General features: G+C 46.5%; 1 protein-coding gene across 3 annotated transcripts in view; it reads right to left on the bottom strand.

Annotated features, from left to right (window-relative positions):
* The window catches only part of add3a (adducin 3 (gamma) a), a 149,770-nt gene extending 145,898 nt beyond the window's left edge, over nucleotides 1-3,872 (bottom strand). For 2 of the 3 annotated variants that reach the window (XM_064961974.1, XM_064961997.1), the window contains exon 1: nucleotides 3,062-3,170. The gene's annotated coding sequence lies outside the window, so the exon portion shown is untranslated. Of the gene's footprint in view, nucleotides 1-3,061; nucleotides 3,171-3,851 lie in introns of those variants that run through there. The other variant, XM_064961989.1, reaches the window with a different exon arrangement.
* Between the last annotated feature and the right edge of the window lie 12,934 nt (nucleotides 3,873-16,806).

Below are 16,806 nucleotides of genomic sequence, written 5' to 3'. Positions count from 1 at the left end.
GTCGTGAGATTTTGAGTGAAAACCTCCTTCCATCAGCAAGGGCATTGAAGCTGAAACGTGGCTGGGTCTTTCAGCATGACAATGATCCCAAACACAACGCCTGGGCATTGAAGGAGTGGTTTCGTAAGAAGCATTGCAAGGTCCTGTGGTGGCCTAGCCAGTCTCCAGATCTCAACCCCATAGAAAATCTTTGGAGGGAGTTGAAAGTCCGTGTTGCCCAGCAACAGCCCCAAAACATCACTGCTCTAGATGAGATCTGCAAGGAGGAATGGGCCAAAATACCAGCAACAGTGTGTGAAAACCTTGTGAAGACTTACAAAAAACGTTTGACCTCTGTCATTGCCAACAAAGGGTATATAACAAATTATTGAGAAACTTTTGACCAAATACTTATTTTCCACCATAATTTGTAAATAAATTCATTAAAAATTCTACAATGTGATTTTCTGGATTTTTCCTCATTTTGTCTGTCATAGTTGAAGTGTACCTATGATGAAAATTACAGGCCTCTCACCTTTTTAAGTGGGAGAACTTGCACAATTGGTGGCTGACTAAATAATTTTTTGCCCCACTGTATATAGAGAGAAAGAGAGAGAGAAAGAGATAAAGAGATATATATAGAGAGAGAAAGCCACATGTTTTTGATCAGTCTCTGAGAGAAGAAGTGAGGTAACAGTGATGTCATGTTTGTCTTTTGGACAGGTTCAAATGAAAGGAGTTGATGCTTCTAAATGGTTTAATGCTCCCGCTCTCTCTCCCAAACCAAATACACACACATACAGAGGCAAGCATGAACGAACACACCAACAACAAGTAAAAGTCACACGCCCACACACACCCATCCACCACCAAACACACATACATACATTTACAGGCATAGTTCCACACACATGCATGCACTCACACGCTGGAACACACACCACGTTGATTGTGCATGTTACAACAAGCCCTGGCTGCTCTTTTATATAGAGTTGAGCCTATCACACACACACCACTTTGATTGTGCATGTTACAACAAGCCCTAGCTGCTCTTTTATATAGAGTTGAGCCTATCGAGAAGCTACGTATTCACCAAAACAAACACTCTTTCAAGCCTTCCTCAGTACACAGACGTAGTTCAGGTTTGATTTCACACAACACAACGCTGCTAACAGTTGAACAAGGCTTAGTGTACTCGTGGGACCGACATCTGTCACTACAAATACAGTGTTCTGCACTGATTGTAGCCACTTAGCCACCACTGAAGTTGTGTGTTGTTGGAGCCGCCTGTAAAAGTCCAAATGGTTAATAGGCCTTATTCCTCTACGTGTCACTCGGTCAAATGGACCATGGTGGACACTGTACTTCCTGCCTGCTCAGACCTTAGTATTGGCTGGCCAGCTAGCGCCTTGGGGTGACTGTAAAGCCATTCATTTGGAAAGGGAAAATAAACAGAGGCAAGGAGAGAGAGAAAGCGAGGAGGGAGAGAAAGAGTGAGAGAGCGGAGAGATCATTAGGTTGGAGTGATAGAGGAAGTGACGCTACCGTGCCAAAAGCAAGAACGCACTAGCAGTATACTGTTCCTTTGGACAGGGTGAAGGCCTAGTCTGGATTTGGAATTCTGGTCCATCTACTGAACAGAACACACACCAAAACGACTGTGGTGAAAAATCAAGCATCTCAGATTCAGAGTTACACCCTTTCAGAACCAATCATCAGATTTATCTTGGCTGGACCTTTTAACTCCAGGCAGTCTGCTCTCTGGTCCTGGTGTTGAAATGGAGATCCTTAGAGGGTGATTATAAGTTGAGAAATATCAGTGCTGAGGTGATCTGGATAGTCGGGGAGGTGTGTGTGTGTGTGTGTGTGTGTACCTGTATCCCTTGTGTCTTTGATCTATCCAGAGTCCAGACATAGTAGACTACATGGGAGAGAGGTGTGAAACCACAAGGCCTTCAAATGGTCTGGAAGATATGAGTGATTCAGCACTGAACACCAGTTGGTTAAAACCAACTCTGCAACAATCTATGATTAAACACATATTTATCTTGTCTAGTCATACCACCGGGGTGCGTGTGTGGTCTGCATATGGGTTCCTTTTTGATACTGTAGTAGCTCACTGTCTGGATTATGTTTCAAATTAGTTACCAGTGTAGTTAGAGTGTAATTACATACCATTACAGCAAGACATTTACATTCCAAATAGAGAGTGACAGTGATTGCACCACTTTGATAAAGTACTGGGACTGTATAGTGTCAGCTGATATCAAAGGGTTTTATCTCCCAGCCAGACTCTCAGTTGGAGATACAGAGAGATATGAAGACAGAGGGAAAACTGCAGACCATTATTTTCTGTCTGGAAGATAATCAAGGGAACTCAGACAACTGTGACATGGAAGAATGAATGTTAATATGATATAATTAAATTGAGTTTTCAATACTACAAAATCAATGAAGGAGCAAAGCACTGATCACACTGTCTCGCACCAGTTGTCTTGAAAGCACAACAATAAAACAAACGAGCTTCTCGCCCAACTTTCCACCAAACTCGAGTTTCTAGTTTTCACTGACGTCATGATCTGACCTATTTCCATTGTCTTGAAAGCACCAATATTCTCCTCTTCACCACGAGTGTTTTCGCATGCATACCATACAACTTTCACGCTTTCCGCAAACAAAGGGTAGTTTAATGCAATAACACGCCAACATATTTAGCATTTTTGAAAAGAGTAGCTCTTATTTTACTTTCCCTAGTCGAACTACAGTAGGCAAACCTACATTGATTGTCTGGTTGCCATGATTACATATTGTACCCACCACCACGTGAAGACGTTTACAAAACACATTACAGTATCATACACACTCATTGACGGAGGATACAATTTACATTGCTGCACCACGTTGCATAGGCAACTTCGAACGCATGCCACCACGGTTTGCCAGATAATAGGCTGTTACCGTCTGACGCGCGGTGAACGTTCATCAAAATCACACACACAGGTTAACATTCTTACTAGATGTAAACGAATATGCTACGACTATTAAAATACATAACCGAGTTAACATGTTAAAGTACATTTACCTGAAACTCGTGGAAGCTGGATAAATTGAGAATAAATTAATTTCATTCAGGACCACAGCACGCCACTCCGCAAAGTGCTCTGATCTTTGATTCAAGCGTTTTGAATTAAAGCAATTGACCACACGAAGAGAACGCCTCCTTCACTGACGACAAACTAAAGTGATATGCCTAAACTGATCCTAACACTTATTCAAAACCAAGCCAGATGGTGTAGAGATTTAAAATATATCAATGCGGAACCACAGAGTCACTATTTGGCAGGAAGTAGTTTCTGACTTTCCTCTGCTTTACGTGGATGTGCATAAATTTGGCAAACCTCACCTCCAGTAAACCAATAACTTGTTTTATTATAAGTTATAGGCCTACTGTAAATAATTACGCTATACATTTACTCGCGGCAAAACAAAATGGCAAACTGTCCAGTCTTTATCAAAATCTGAATAGATGGACTATGAATCATACGATTAGGCCTATATCTAATTCACAAAAACAACATAGGCACTTTTTCGTGAATAAAACATGTATAAAAATTACCATGGCAGAGTATTATGACATAGGTCAATTCTTCTGACTAGGGGACTAGGACTGTGCTTCCCATTGACCTGACTGTAATCGGAGCCTGCTATGGCGTTCAGTAAGTAGTCTAGTCAAGTGGACGCGAAGAAACAACGCCCACATGCGTTCTGCATAGGCCTATATCATTTCACCAGTTTATCCCATGCAAAACTCAACTCTATGTCCTATACGTACGACTAGACATGCATGCCATAGATATATGTAGGCTACTCACCACAGTCGCACTTTGAATTATCTTGCAGCAGAATTCCCTACTCCCTATTGTGCTCTACCGGCTCCGTGCAACCTCCATGGCATTTAACTGACACCTCCTCTGTCTGCTACAGTGTAGCGCATTCCTGCAAACGAGACCATTCCGAAAATGTATCATTATAGACGTCAAAGCTTGCATCCTACAGCCATATAAAATTATGCATCTGTTAAGATTCTTTTTTTTTCTTCTACACTAAATGTCAACACTACCAGTTACTTTAAAATATTATGGATTACAACTTTATACAAAATGTAGGGCGGGTCCAGTCTGTCCGATTGGGGTCAGTTGACAAATTCTTATATTCCATCTTTAGCAACACTCAACTGTATGTTCCTCAAAAACGTCAGAAAACCCACAATTTCCTTACACGAATTGTCCTGAACAGACGTATCACCTGCCCAGAAGATGCTGCTGGTGATGGAGCCTCTCCAGCTGTTTCCATGTTACACTAAGGCCATCTGGTGGCCATTCTCACTGTGCCGTAGACGTGCTGAGGCTACTCAGAAGTGAAGCAGACCGTCTGAATATAAATCAGATTTGTAGCAGGTAGTACATACAAACTAGATGTCTAAACATGACCAAGGGAGAGTACTTGTGCTTATAGAATGAGGAGAAAAGAAAGCCCCGCACACTGCTCTTGCTCGTATGATATCACTTTAGTTTTCTTTTCAACCTGTATGCCTCAGTGCTTGACGGCCTGCTCGCTCAGTGTGCGGGTCTTTTTTTTCTTCTAAGATATTAGATATCAGATCGTTATTCCCACGCAACTGCAACAAGAAAACTCAGATGTGCCAGTGCTTTTACTCTTTTATATAATTCATAAAAAAGGATGTCTGGTGGAATATCACAGCCTACAGCTGCTCAGAAAGATTGCAATTCTGTATGTTCAATTCATACAAGATGTGTTTATGATTGTAGGGTTTTATGGTAGACGACATACTGACCAGGTATGGTAGGCCCGCTTAACACTGATGGTGTGGGCCAGGGTTTCCCAAACATCGGTCCCTAACGCTACACAGCTGATTCAAATCGTTAACGTTTTATGATGAGTTGGTGATTTGAATCAGCTGTGTAGTGCTAGGGCAAAAACCAAACCGTGCACACAGCGGGGGCTCCAGTACCACGTTGTGGACACCCTGGTGTAGGCTATGTATAGCTTTGAGTTTAACTGTAGGTCTACTAGAATAAAATGGTATCAAAAAATTGTAGCAAAAAATGGTAGGCCTGATTTTATCTAATGATTTTGTATATACCAGATTTTTTCACAAATTACAAAAACAAGAACGTTGGCCATTTGTCTTAAAACCAAGTTATGTAAGTCAGCCAGCCTATTACTTTTTCAAGAATTGAATTGTTCTTTTTCATAACCTGATTTTTGTACAACAGCCATGAACGCTCTTGGAGACGATACACAGCACACTAGAATAGAAGCCTTGACTAAATATGTTTTTGTTACTGGAAAACATCTTTAGGAGGTATTCTAATACTGTTAAACTCAGAGCTAAAGATACAATTGTAAGGAGCAGAACTCATCTCCCCCTTTGTACCCTTAATCAAAGGGGCAATCTGCGATTGCTGCATATGCTTGTAGATTTTTAAACATTCAAAACACAGTTAAAATTGTAATTTTGATCTAATACTTGCGTCCAGAGCTCTGTCTTTGAATTTGAAAGTGGTTACATTTCTCCAGCCCCATCCATTTATCACTCAGCTATTTACACAAATCAGTACTGTGTTATTGACTTGTTAATTGTTTACTCCATGTGTAACTCTGTGTTGTCTGTTCACACTTGTTTATCTTGATTTGTGAGAACTTGTTCTCAACTAGCCTTTTAATCAAAGATGAAACTAATCCATTCACTTTAATCAAAGATGAAACTAATCCATTCACTTGCACAGCTGTTAATAACCAGGAAGTGGAAAAACAATGTTAGAAAATAAACATTTGTTTTTACATAAAGAAACAAATTAATTTGTATAACTCATAAATTAAATAAACCAATTGCTCCAGGGGTGATAAACAATGTGACAGGTTAGGTGACCCCACTTGGGTGAATTAACGCAGGAGGTTAGGTGAATTAATGCAGCAGGTTAGCAGGTATCTCAGGTGGATAAATAATGTGTTGGTTAGGTGAATTAACGCAGCAGGTTAGGTGAATTAACGCAGCAGGTTAGATGAATTAACGCAGCAGCTTAGGATAAATAATGTGTCAGGTTAGGTGAATTAACAAGCAGGTTAGATGAATTAACGGCTTAGGATAAATAATGTGTCAGGTTAGGTGAATTAACACAAAGGTTAGGTGAATTAACGCAGCAGGTTAGGTGAATTAACGCACTGTTAGGTGAATTAACGCAGCAGGTTAGGTGAATTAACGCAGCAGGTTAGATGAATTAATGCAGCAGGTTAGGTGAATTAACGCAGCAGGTTAGGTGAATTAACGCAGCAGGTTAGGTGAATTAACGCAGCAGGTTAGATGAATTAATGCAGCAGGTTAGGTGAATTAACGCAGCAGGTTAGGTGAATTAATGCAGCAGGTTAGGTGAATTAATGCAACAGGTTAGGTGAATTAACGCAGCAGGTTAGGTGAATTAACGCAGGAGGTTAGGTGAATTAATGCAGCAGGTTAGGTGAATTAACGCAGCAGGTTAGGTGACAGCAGGTTAGGTTAGGTGAATTAATGCAGCAGGTTAGGTGAATTTAATGCAGCAGGTTAGGTGAATTAACAGGGTTAGGTGAATTAACACAGCAGGCAGGTGAATAACGCAGGTTAGGATAAATAATGTGTCAGGTTAGGTGAATTAACGCAGCAGGTTAGATGAATTAACGCAGCAGCTTAGGATAAATAATGTGTCAGGTTAGGTGAATTAACGCAGCAGGTTAGGTGAATTAACGCAGCAGGTTAGGTGAATTAACGCAGCAGGTTAGGTGAATTAACGCAGCAGGTTAGGTGAATTAACGCAGCAGGTTAGGTGAATTAACGCAGCAGGTTAGGTGAATTAACGCAGCAGGTTAGGTGAATGAATGCAACAGGTTAGGTGAATTAACGCAGCAGGTTAGGTGAATTAATGCAGCAGGTCAGGTAAATTAATGCAGCAGGTTAGGTGAATTAATGCAACAGGTTAGGTGAATTAACGCAGCAGGTTAGGTGAATTAATGCAGCAGGTTAGGTGAATTAACGCAGCAGGTTAGGTGAATTAATGCAGCAGTTTAGGTGAATTAACGTAGCAGGTTAGGAGAATGAGGTTAAAGGTTAGGAAAAGGGTTAGGGTTACAATGCTCCAGTTGTCAACAACTGTTATCCCCAATACGACCATTAGATGGCGCTGAATGCCTACTCTCATTACAACGGAGGAACGTTAACAAACCATACATAGTGACAAATCATCAGCCATAACAGCAAGTCATAACAGCGACAAACGTGTGGCGAGCAGGCATTTTCCACAGCATTTTCCAATTAGGTGGGGCAGCGTCCCAACACTTTTGATTTGGTTCAATAAAAATGTTGACGCAAAAAGCATTGAAAACAGGGACAAAGTAGACCTTCTGTAAATAAGTGGTGAGGCTCACACATCAGGACAAAGGAGATAGTATTAGGACGCACCCTGCCTATACGTTCCTCCCCTTACCATGGAACAGTGTGCATCCCCATCACAAGTTGACCTCCCACTACAATCAAGGGCCAAAATAGGACCAGTGAAGTACCTTCACCACCTTGAGGGCCATCTGAAATGTGTAAATGACCTATAAATAACTCACTGGAGTGTGTGTGTGTGTGTGTGTGTGTGTGTGTGTGTGTGTGTGTGTGTGTGTGTGTGTGTGTGTGTGTGTGTGTGTGTGTGTGAGTTACCTACCAAAAACAACACTCTGATCTGATGGTCCTTTACGACAGCTATTTCTAGCTCGGAGGGAATAGCCTATTCTGCTCAACCCCGTCACGAGGGGAACTGACCATGATGGTGAACAGGGGAATGAAGTATATGGACAAAGAGATGAGTCTAAATATGTCCATGTTAACTGTTTGTGTCAGTGAGCAATGAAAAATGTGTTGGTGTATCAGATCAAACATGTGTTTAAATATCTTCCATTTGCGTCTTCATTTCTGGTGCTATTCCTTTTTTCTTGTGAACTTGCATGCCTCAACCTTGACCTCATGGTTGTGACTCAATTTGGGACACATCACATGATGTAGTGATACATCACCTTAATTAAAGTACAGTCAGATTACCCTGGCAGTCAGATTCATGTTCCTGAGAATCCAACCCAACCCAATGGATACACGGGTACTCCTTTCGTCCAATACCAGTCCACACCCATAGACGTTCACTCACGAATAGAAAATTGTTCTCATCTAGGCTATCTATTTCTAATGAATCTATTCTTTATGCATCTATGATTTTCCGGTCAGATTAAGGGTATGGCCACACAGAGACACATGGGTTAAATGTGCGTCATTGTGCGTCATGAAACGCAAAGTGTCATTATGCGCGTAACGCTGGTGGCAGGTGTGTGCCCTAACGAGCAGCCTGGTATCAACACCAAATATCAATGCGGCTGGCCCACATAGCTTCCACCTGAGTCAAATGTTTCCACCTAAATCCACTTCTCCCAATGGCATCAGTGGAAGTTACGGTTCTCCCTGGATAGAAAAAGAGATGTAGATCCATGCTGTCATCTATTCTATGTACAGTATCTATATCTACGCAGCAATTAATCCACACTCTTTATGATATCATCAGAACAGCCACATAGTCATCAATGGTCCTAGTATCTGCTGTCATCTATGCAGTATCTATATTTATGCATCTACAGTATACTCTGATTCTGCTATCACCACAACCACATAGTGTGTGGGGACATAGAACTATAGAACAACTGTCATGTCTTGTTATGTCTGTTCCTGTCCTTTCTCTTCACTCTGTCTCTCTCTGCTGGTCTTTTTAGGTTACCTTCTCTGTCTCTCATTCTTCAGCTGTTCTACATCCTCCCTAACTAGCTCATTCACTCTTTCACACCTGTTCTCTCTTCCCCCTCTGATTAGGTCTCTATTTCTCTCTCTGTTCCTGCTACTTTCAGTGTCTGATTCTTGTTTGTGTTTTTGATGCCAGAAGCAAGCTGTCGTCTCGTTTGCTTCCACCTTGTCCTATCCTGTCGGAGTCTGCCTGGCAGGTGCATCCTGCACTATACTACGTTCTTTTTGTTCCATTGTCAACGTTGGAAGAGGATTTATGCCATTCCTGTTTTTCATTAAAGAACTCTGTTTTCTGTTAAAACATTGGGTCTTCACTCAAGTACATAACAGAAGAATCAGACCAAGAATGGACCCAGCGGCTCCGGACCCTTTTCACTCCGCCGTCGAGATCCAGGGAGCGATGCTAGGCAGACACGAGGAGGAATTGTCTGCTGCTCGACATGCCGTTGAGACCCTGGCCGTCCAAGTCTCCGACCTCACAAGACAGGTTCACCAACTCCACCTCGATCCACCGCCCACTTCCAGGGTTTCCGAGTCTCCGGAGCCCAGGATCAACAACCCGCCATGTTACTCTGGGGAGCCCGCTGAGTGCCGCTCATTCCTCACTCAGTGTGACGTGGTGTTCTCTCTCCAGCCCAACACTTACTCCAGGAGCGCAGCCCGCATCGCCTACGTCATTTCTCTCCTTACCGGACGGGCGCGTGAGTGGGGCACGGCAATCTGGGAGGCGAGGGCTGAGTGTATTAACCAGTATCAGGACTTTAAGGAGGAGATGATACAGGTTTTTGACCGTTCTGTTTTTGGGGAGGAGGCTTCCAGGGCCCTGTCTTCCCTATGTCAGGGGAATCGGTCCATAACGGATTATTCTATTGAGTTTCGCACTCTCGCTGCCTCTAGTGACTGGAACGAGCCGGCTTTGCTCGCTCGTTTTCTGGAGGGTCTCCTCGTCGAGGTTAAGGATGAGATCCTCTCCCGGGAGGTTCCTTCCAGTCTGGACTCCTTAATAGCCCTCGCTATTCGCATAGAGCGACGGTTTGATCTTCGTCGCAGCTCGTGGAAAGGAGCTCGCGTTCTCCGTTGCTCCCCTCTCCACATCACTGCCACCTGCCGCATCACTGCCACCCTCCTCCGCCGGCTCGGATGCTGAGCCTATGCAGCTGGGGGGTATCCGCATCTCGGCCAAGGAGAAGGAACGGAGAATCACCAATCGCCTCTGTCTCTACTGCGGCTCCGCTGGTCATTTTGTCACCTCATGTCCAGTAAAAGCCAGAGCTCATCAGTAAGGGGAGGGCTACTGGTGAGCGCAACTACTCAGGCCTCTCCTTCTGATCACGCACTACCTTTCCGGTCCATCTCCGCTGGCCTGGTTCATCTGCTTCCTGCAGTGCCTTGATAGACTCTGGGGCGGAGGGCTGTTTTATGGACGAGACCTGGGCTCGGGAACATGACATTCCTCTCAGACAGTTAGGGAGCCCACGGCCTTGTTCGCTTTAGATGGTAGTTCTCTCCCCAAGATTCAGCGTGAGACGCTGCCTTTAACCCTCACTGTCTCTGGTAATCATAGCGAAACCATTTCTTTTTTAATTTTTCGTTCACCTTTTACACCTGTTGTTTTGGGTCATCCCTGGCTAGTGCGCCATAACCCTTCTATTAATTGGTCTAGTAATACTATCCTATCCTGGAATGTTTCTTGTCATGTGACCTGTTTAATGTCTGCTATCCCTCCTGTTTCCTCTGTCTCTTCTTCACAGGAGGAGCCTGGCGATTTGACAGGGGTGCCGGAGGAGTATCACGATCTGCGCACGGTGTTCAGTCGTTCCAAGGCCACTTCTCTCCCTCCACACCGGTCGTATGACTTTAGTATTGATCTCCTTCCGGGAACTACTCCCCCGGGGTAGATTATACTCTCTGTCGGCTCCCGAACGTAAGGCTCTCGAGGATTATTTGTCGGTTTCGCTCGACGCCGGTACCATAGTCTCCTCCTCCTCTCCCGCCGGAGCGGGGAGAAGAAGGACGGGTCCCTGCGCCCATGCGTGGATTATCGAGGGCTGAATGACATAACAGTTAAGAATCGTTATCCGCTTCCTCTTATGTCCTCAGCCTTCGAGATCCTGCAGGAGCCAGGTTTTTCACCAAATTGGACCTTCGTAACGCCTACCATCTCGTGCGCATCAGGGACAAAGAGATCCGTTAGGGCACTTTGAATACCGGGTTCTTCCTTTCGGCCTCGTTAACGCTCCAGCTGTCTTTCAGGCACTAGTTAACGACATGCTTTTTTGTTTTCGTTTACATGGACGATATCCTGATTTTTTTCACCGTCTCTCTCGATTCATGTTCAGCACGTGCGACGCGTCCTCCAGCGCCTTTTGGAGAACTGTCTTTATGTGAAGGCTGAGAAGTGCACTTTTCATGCCGCCTCTGTCCCTTTTCTCGGTTCCGTTATTTCCGCTGAGGGCATTAAGATGGATCCCGCTAAGGTCCAGGCTGTCATTGATTGGCCCGTTCCTAAGTCACGCGTCGAGCTGCAGCGCTTTCTGGGCTTCGCTAATTTCTATCGTCGTTTCATCCGTAATTTCGGTCAGGTGGCAGCTCCCCTCACAGCCCTTACTTCTGTTAAGACGTGCTTTACCCGCCCAGGGAGCTTTTGATCTTCTTAAGAATCGTTTTACATCCGCACCTATTCTTGTTACACCTGACATCTCTAGTCAGTTTGTTGTTGAGGTTGACATCAGAGGTGGGCGTGGGATTCTTTCTCAGCGCTCTCTCTCTGACGGCAAGGTCCATCCATTTTTCTCTCATCGCTTATCGCCGTCAGAACGTAACTATGATGTTGGTAATCGCGAACTGCTCGCCATCCGCTTAGCCCTAGGCGAATGGCGACAGTGGTTGGAGGGGGCGACCGTTCCTTTTGTCGTTTGGACTGACCATAGGAACCTTGAGTTCATCCGTTCAGCCAAACGATGTCAGGCTCGTTGGGCTCTGTTTTTCGCTCGTTTCGAGTTTGTTATTTCTTATCGTCCGGGCTCAAAAACACCAAGCCTGATGCTTTATCTCGTCTCTTCAGTTCTTCTGAGGTCTCCACCGACCCCGAGGGGATTCTCCCTGAAGGGCGTGTTGTCGGGTTGACTGTCTGGGGAATTGAGAGGCAGGTAAAGCAAGCAACACTCTGTCGCCGCGAGCTTGTCCTAGGAACCTTCTGTTCGTTCCCGTTCCTACTCGTTTCTTCAGTGGGCCCAAAGTTAGCCGGCCACCCCGGCGTTCGGGGTACGCACGCTTCCATTCGCCAGCGTTTCTGGTGGCCCACTCGGGAACGTGACGCGTCGATTTGTCGCCGCTTGTTCGGTCTGCGCGCAGACTAAATCTGGGAACTCTCCTCCTGCCGGCCGTCTCAGACCGCTTCCCATTCCCTCTCGAGTGGTCTCACATCGCTTTAGATTTCATCACCGGACTGCCTTCATCAGCGGGGAAGACAGTTATTCTTACGGTTGTCGATAGATTCTCTAAGGCGGCTCATTTCATTCCTCTCGCTAAGCTCACTTCTGCTAAGGAGACGGCTCAGATCATTATCGAGAATGTTTTCCGACATGGCCTTCCGTCTGAAACGTCTCAATTTTGGAGGGAGTTTTGCCGTCTTCCGTCAGTCTCTCGTCCGGCTTTCATCCCCAGTCTAACGGTCAAGCGAACGGGCCAATCAGACTGTTGGTCGCATTTACGAGTCTTTCTTTTCGTAACCCTGCGTCTTGGTCAGAACAGCTCCCCTGGGCAGAGTACGCCCACAACTCGCTTCCCTCGTCTGCTACCGGTCTATCTCCTTTTCAGAGTAGCCTCGGGTACCAGCCTCCGCTGTTCTCATCTCAGCTCGCCGAGTCCTGCGTCCCTCCGCTCAGGCTTTTGTCCAGCGTTGCGCGCACCTGGAAGGGGGTCAGGTCGGCACTTTGCCGTAATAGGGCGCAGACTGTGAGGGCCGCTAATAGCGTAGGACCAAGAGTCCTAGATATTGTTGCGGTCAGAGAGTATGCTTCAGAACCTTCCCCTTAAGACAGCTTCTCGCAAGTTGGCCCCGCGGTTCATTGGTCCGTTCCGTATTTCCCAGGTCATTAATCCTGTCAAATCTGTCGCGTTCACCCGGTCTTCCATGTCTCCTGTGTTAAGCCCGTTCTTCGCGCCCCCGCTCGTCCCTCCCCCCATCCTTGTCGAGGGCGCACCCATCTACAGGGTTCGTAAGATTTTGGACATGCGCCCTCGGGGCCGTGGTCATCAGTACCTAGTGGATTGGGAGATCCTTTCTGTTGGACGTCTGTTCCTGTCCTTTCTCTTCACTCTGTCTCTCTCTGCTGGTCTTTTTAGGTTACTTCTCTGTCTCTCATTCTTCAGCTGTTCTACATCTCCCCTAACTAGCTCATTCACTCTTTCACACCTGTTCTCTCTTCCCCTCTGATTAGGTCTCTATTTCTCTCTGTTCCTGCTACTTTCAGTGTCTGATTCTTGTTTGTGTTTTTGATGCCAGAAGCAAGCTGTCGTCTCGTTTGCTTCCACCTTGTCCTATCCTGTCGGAGTCTGCCTGGCAGGTGCATCCTGCACTATACTACGTTCTTTTTGTTCCATTGTCAACGTTGGAAGAGGATTTATGCCATTCCTGTTTTTCATTAAAGAACTCTGTTTTCTGTTAAAACCGCTTTTGGGTCTTCACTCAAGTACATAACAACAACAGTAACATAGTAACATTCCGGAATGTAGTGTGTGGGGACATAGAACTATAGAACTACAGTAACATAGTAACATTCCGGAGTGTAGTGTGTGGGGACATAGAACTATAGATCTACAGTAAAATGGTAACATTCTGGAGTGTAGTGACTGTGATGATTGTTTAAACTACAATCCCACTCCGCCCTTAAACTAATACTCAATCAAATCTGCCTATCCCAAGAACAGTGGATGATTCCTTGTCTCAGTTCAAGTGGGACTGAAAAAGGTTGATGAACCTCATAAGGTAGGCTGGACCCAGCTTGGGGATGTTATCTAAGCCCAAGTGATAAGGATGTACAGTTTAGGGGGCATCCTTAGATCCTAGCGCCTGACTCTTTTTCCAACTGTCCATGTTAGCAAGAGCTTCCAGAGTGAATGCTATAAAGATAATCTCTCTTGGCTGGCTAAACCTCAGATGAAATCATTTTTCGACTCCTACTAATGTCACATACTGAACAAAAATATAAACGCAACATGTACAGTGTTGGTCCCATGTTTCATGAGCTGAAAAAAGAAAAATCACAGACATTTTCCAAATGCACACAAAGCTTATTTCTCTAAAATGTTGTGTACACATTTGTTTGCATTCCTGTTAGTCAGCATTTGTCCTTTGTCAAGATAATCCATCCACCTGACAGGTGTGGCGTATCAAGAACCTGTTTAAACAGCATGATCATGACACAGGTGCACATTGTGCCAGGGACAATAAATGGCCACTTTAAAATGTGCAGTTTTGTCACACAACACAATTCCACAGATGTTTGGCGTGCTGACTACAGGAACGTCCACCAGAGCTGTTGCCAGAGAATTTAAAGTTCATTTCTCTACCATTTTAGAGAACTTGGCAGTACGTCCAACCTGCCTCACAATCGCAGACCACCTTAACCACGCCATCCCAGGACCTCTACATCTGGCTTTTTCACCTGCGGAATCATCTGAGACCAGCCACTCACACAGCTGATGAAACTGTAGGTTTGCACAACCAAAAGAATTTCTGCACAAACTGTCAGAAACCGTCTCAGGAACGCTCATCTATGTGCTCGTTGTCCTCACCAGGGTCTTGACTTGACTGCAATTCGGCGTTGTAACCGACTTTAGTGGGCAAATGCTCACCTTCGATGGCCACTAGCATGCTGGAAAAGTGTGCTCTTTGCGAATTAATCTCGGTTTCAATTGTACCGGGCAGATGGCAGACAGCATGCATGGCATCGTGTGTGTGAACGGTTGGCTGATGCTAACATTGTGAACAGAGTGCCCCATGGGGGCAGTGGGGTCATGGTATAGGCAGGCATAAGCTAGAGACAATGAACACAATTGCATTTTTGTAACGGTTCTCGTCTGGTGAAGGAGAGTCTGGCTGACTGGCGGATCTGGAAGAGTCTGGCTGACTGGCGGATCCTGGCAGACTGACGGCTCTGGCTGCTTCATGCTGACTGGCGGCTCTGGCTGCTCCATGCAGACTGGCAGCTCTGGCGGCTTCCTGCAGACTGACAGCTCTGGCTGCTCCATGTAGTCTGGCAGCTCCTTGCAGACTGACAGCTCTTTGCAGACTGACAGCTCCATGCAGACGGGCAGCTCCTTGCAGACTGACAGCTCCTTGCAGACTGGCAGCTCCTTGCAGACTGGCAGCTCTGGCTGTTCCATGAAGACTGACAGCTCTGGCTGCTCCATGCAGACTGGCATCTCTGGCTGTTCCATGAAGACTGACAGCTCTGGCTGCTCCATGCAGACTGGCAGCTCCTTGCAGACTGACAGCTCTGGCTGCTCCATGCAGACTGGCAGCTCCTTGCAGACTGACAGCTCTGGCTGCTCCATGCAGACTGGCATCTCTGGCTGCTCCATGCAGACTGGCAGCTCTGGCTGCTCCATGCAGACTGGCAACTCTGGCTGCTCTGAACAGGAGACTGACAGCGCAGGAGAGGGGAAGCTCCATGCAGCGCTGAACAGGCGGGAGACTCCATGCAGGACTGGAGAGGCTCTGGCTGCGCTGAACAGGCGGGAGACTCCGACAGCGCAGGAGAGGAGAAAGGCTGCTCAGGCGGGAGACTCCGACAGCGCAGGAGAGGAGAAGGCTCCGGCAGCGCTGAACAGGCGGGAGACTCCGACAGCGCAGGAGAGGAGAAAGGCTCCGGCAGCGCTGAACAGGCGGGAGACTCCGGCAGCGCTGGAGAGGAGAAAGGCTCTGATAGCGCTGAACAGGCGGGAGACTCCGACAGCGCAGGAGAGGAGAAAGGCTCCGGCAGCGCTGAACAGGCGGGAGACTCCGGCAGCATAGGAGAGGAGGAAGGCTCCGGCAGCACTGGAGAGGCGAGGCGCACTGTAGGCCTGATGCGTGGTGCTGGCACTGGTGGTACTGGGCCGAGGACACGCACAGGAAGCCTGGTGCGGGGAGCTGCCACCGGAGGGCTGGTGTGTGGAGGTGGCACAGGATGGGCTAGACCGTGAAGGCGTACTGGAGATCTTGAGAGCAGTGCTGGCACAGGACGTGCAAGGCTAGGGATGTGCACAGGAGGCCTGGTGCGTGAGGCCGGCACCAACTTCACCAGCCGACTAACACGCACCTCGTGACGAGTATGGAGCGCTGACCCAGGTGCCATCAAAATCCCCGACACATTCCGTCGGGCGAATTCCATGCAAAGAGCACCAACACAGCAACTTCCTAATTTCTCTCTCCTCCAATTTCCCCATTAACTCCTTCACAGTCTCTGCTTCGCTCACCTCCAACACCGGCTCTGGTTCTGGTCTCCACCTTGGCTCCTCACGATAAACAGGGAGAGTTGGCTCAGGTCTGACTCCTGACTCTGCCACACTCTCCCTGAGCCTCCCCCCCAAGACATTTTTGGGGCTGACTCTCGGGCTTCCATCCGCGTTGCCGTGCTGCCTCCTCATACTGGCGCCTCTCCGTTTTTCTGCCTCCAGTTCTTCTTTGGGGCGGCAATATTCTCCAGGCTGAGCCCAGGGTCCTTCTCCGTTTAGGATTTCCTCCCAAGCCCAGAAATCCTTATTATGTTTCTCCTGCTGTTGCTGTTGCCTGTTACCACGCCGCTTGGTGGATGATTCTGTAACGGTTCTCATCTGGTGAAGGAGAGTCGGACCAAAATGCAGCGTGGTATCTTTGATACATGTTTAATGACGAAGAACGAACGAACAATACAAAACAACAAACGGAACGTGAAAACCTATACAGCCTATCTGGTGAC

Source organism: Oncorhynchus masou, chromosome 5, assembly GCF_036934945.1.
Source record: "Oncorhynchus masou masou isolate Uvic2021 chromosome 5, UVic_Omas_1.1, whole genome shotgun sequence".
NCBI classification, from domain to species: Eukaryota; Metazoa; Chordata; class Actinopteri; order Salmoniformes; family Salmonidae; genus Oncorhynchus; species Oncorhynchus masou.
Note: the sequence above shows the minus strand (reverse complement) of the source record. Positions and strands in the feature narration are given on the sequence as shown.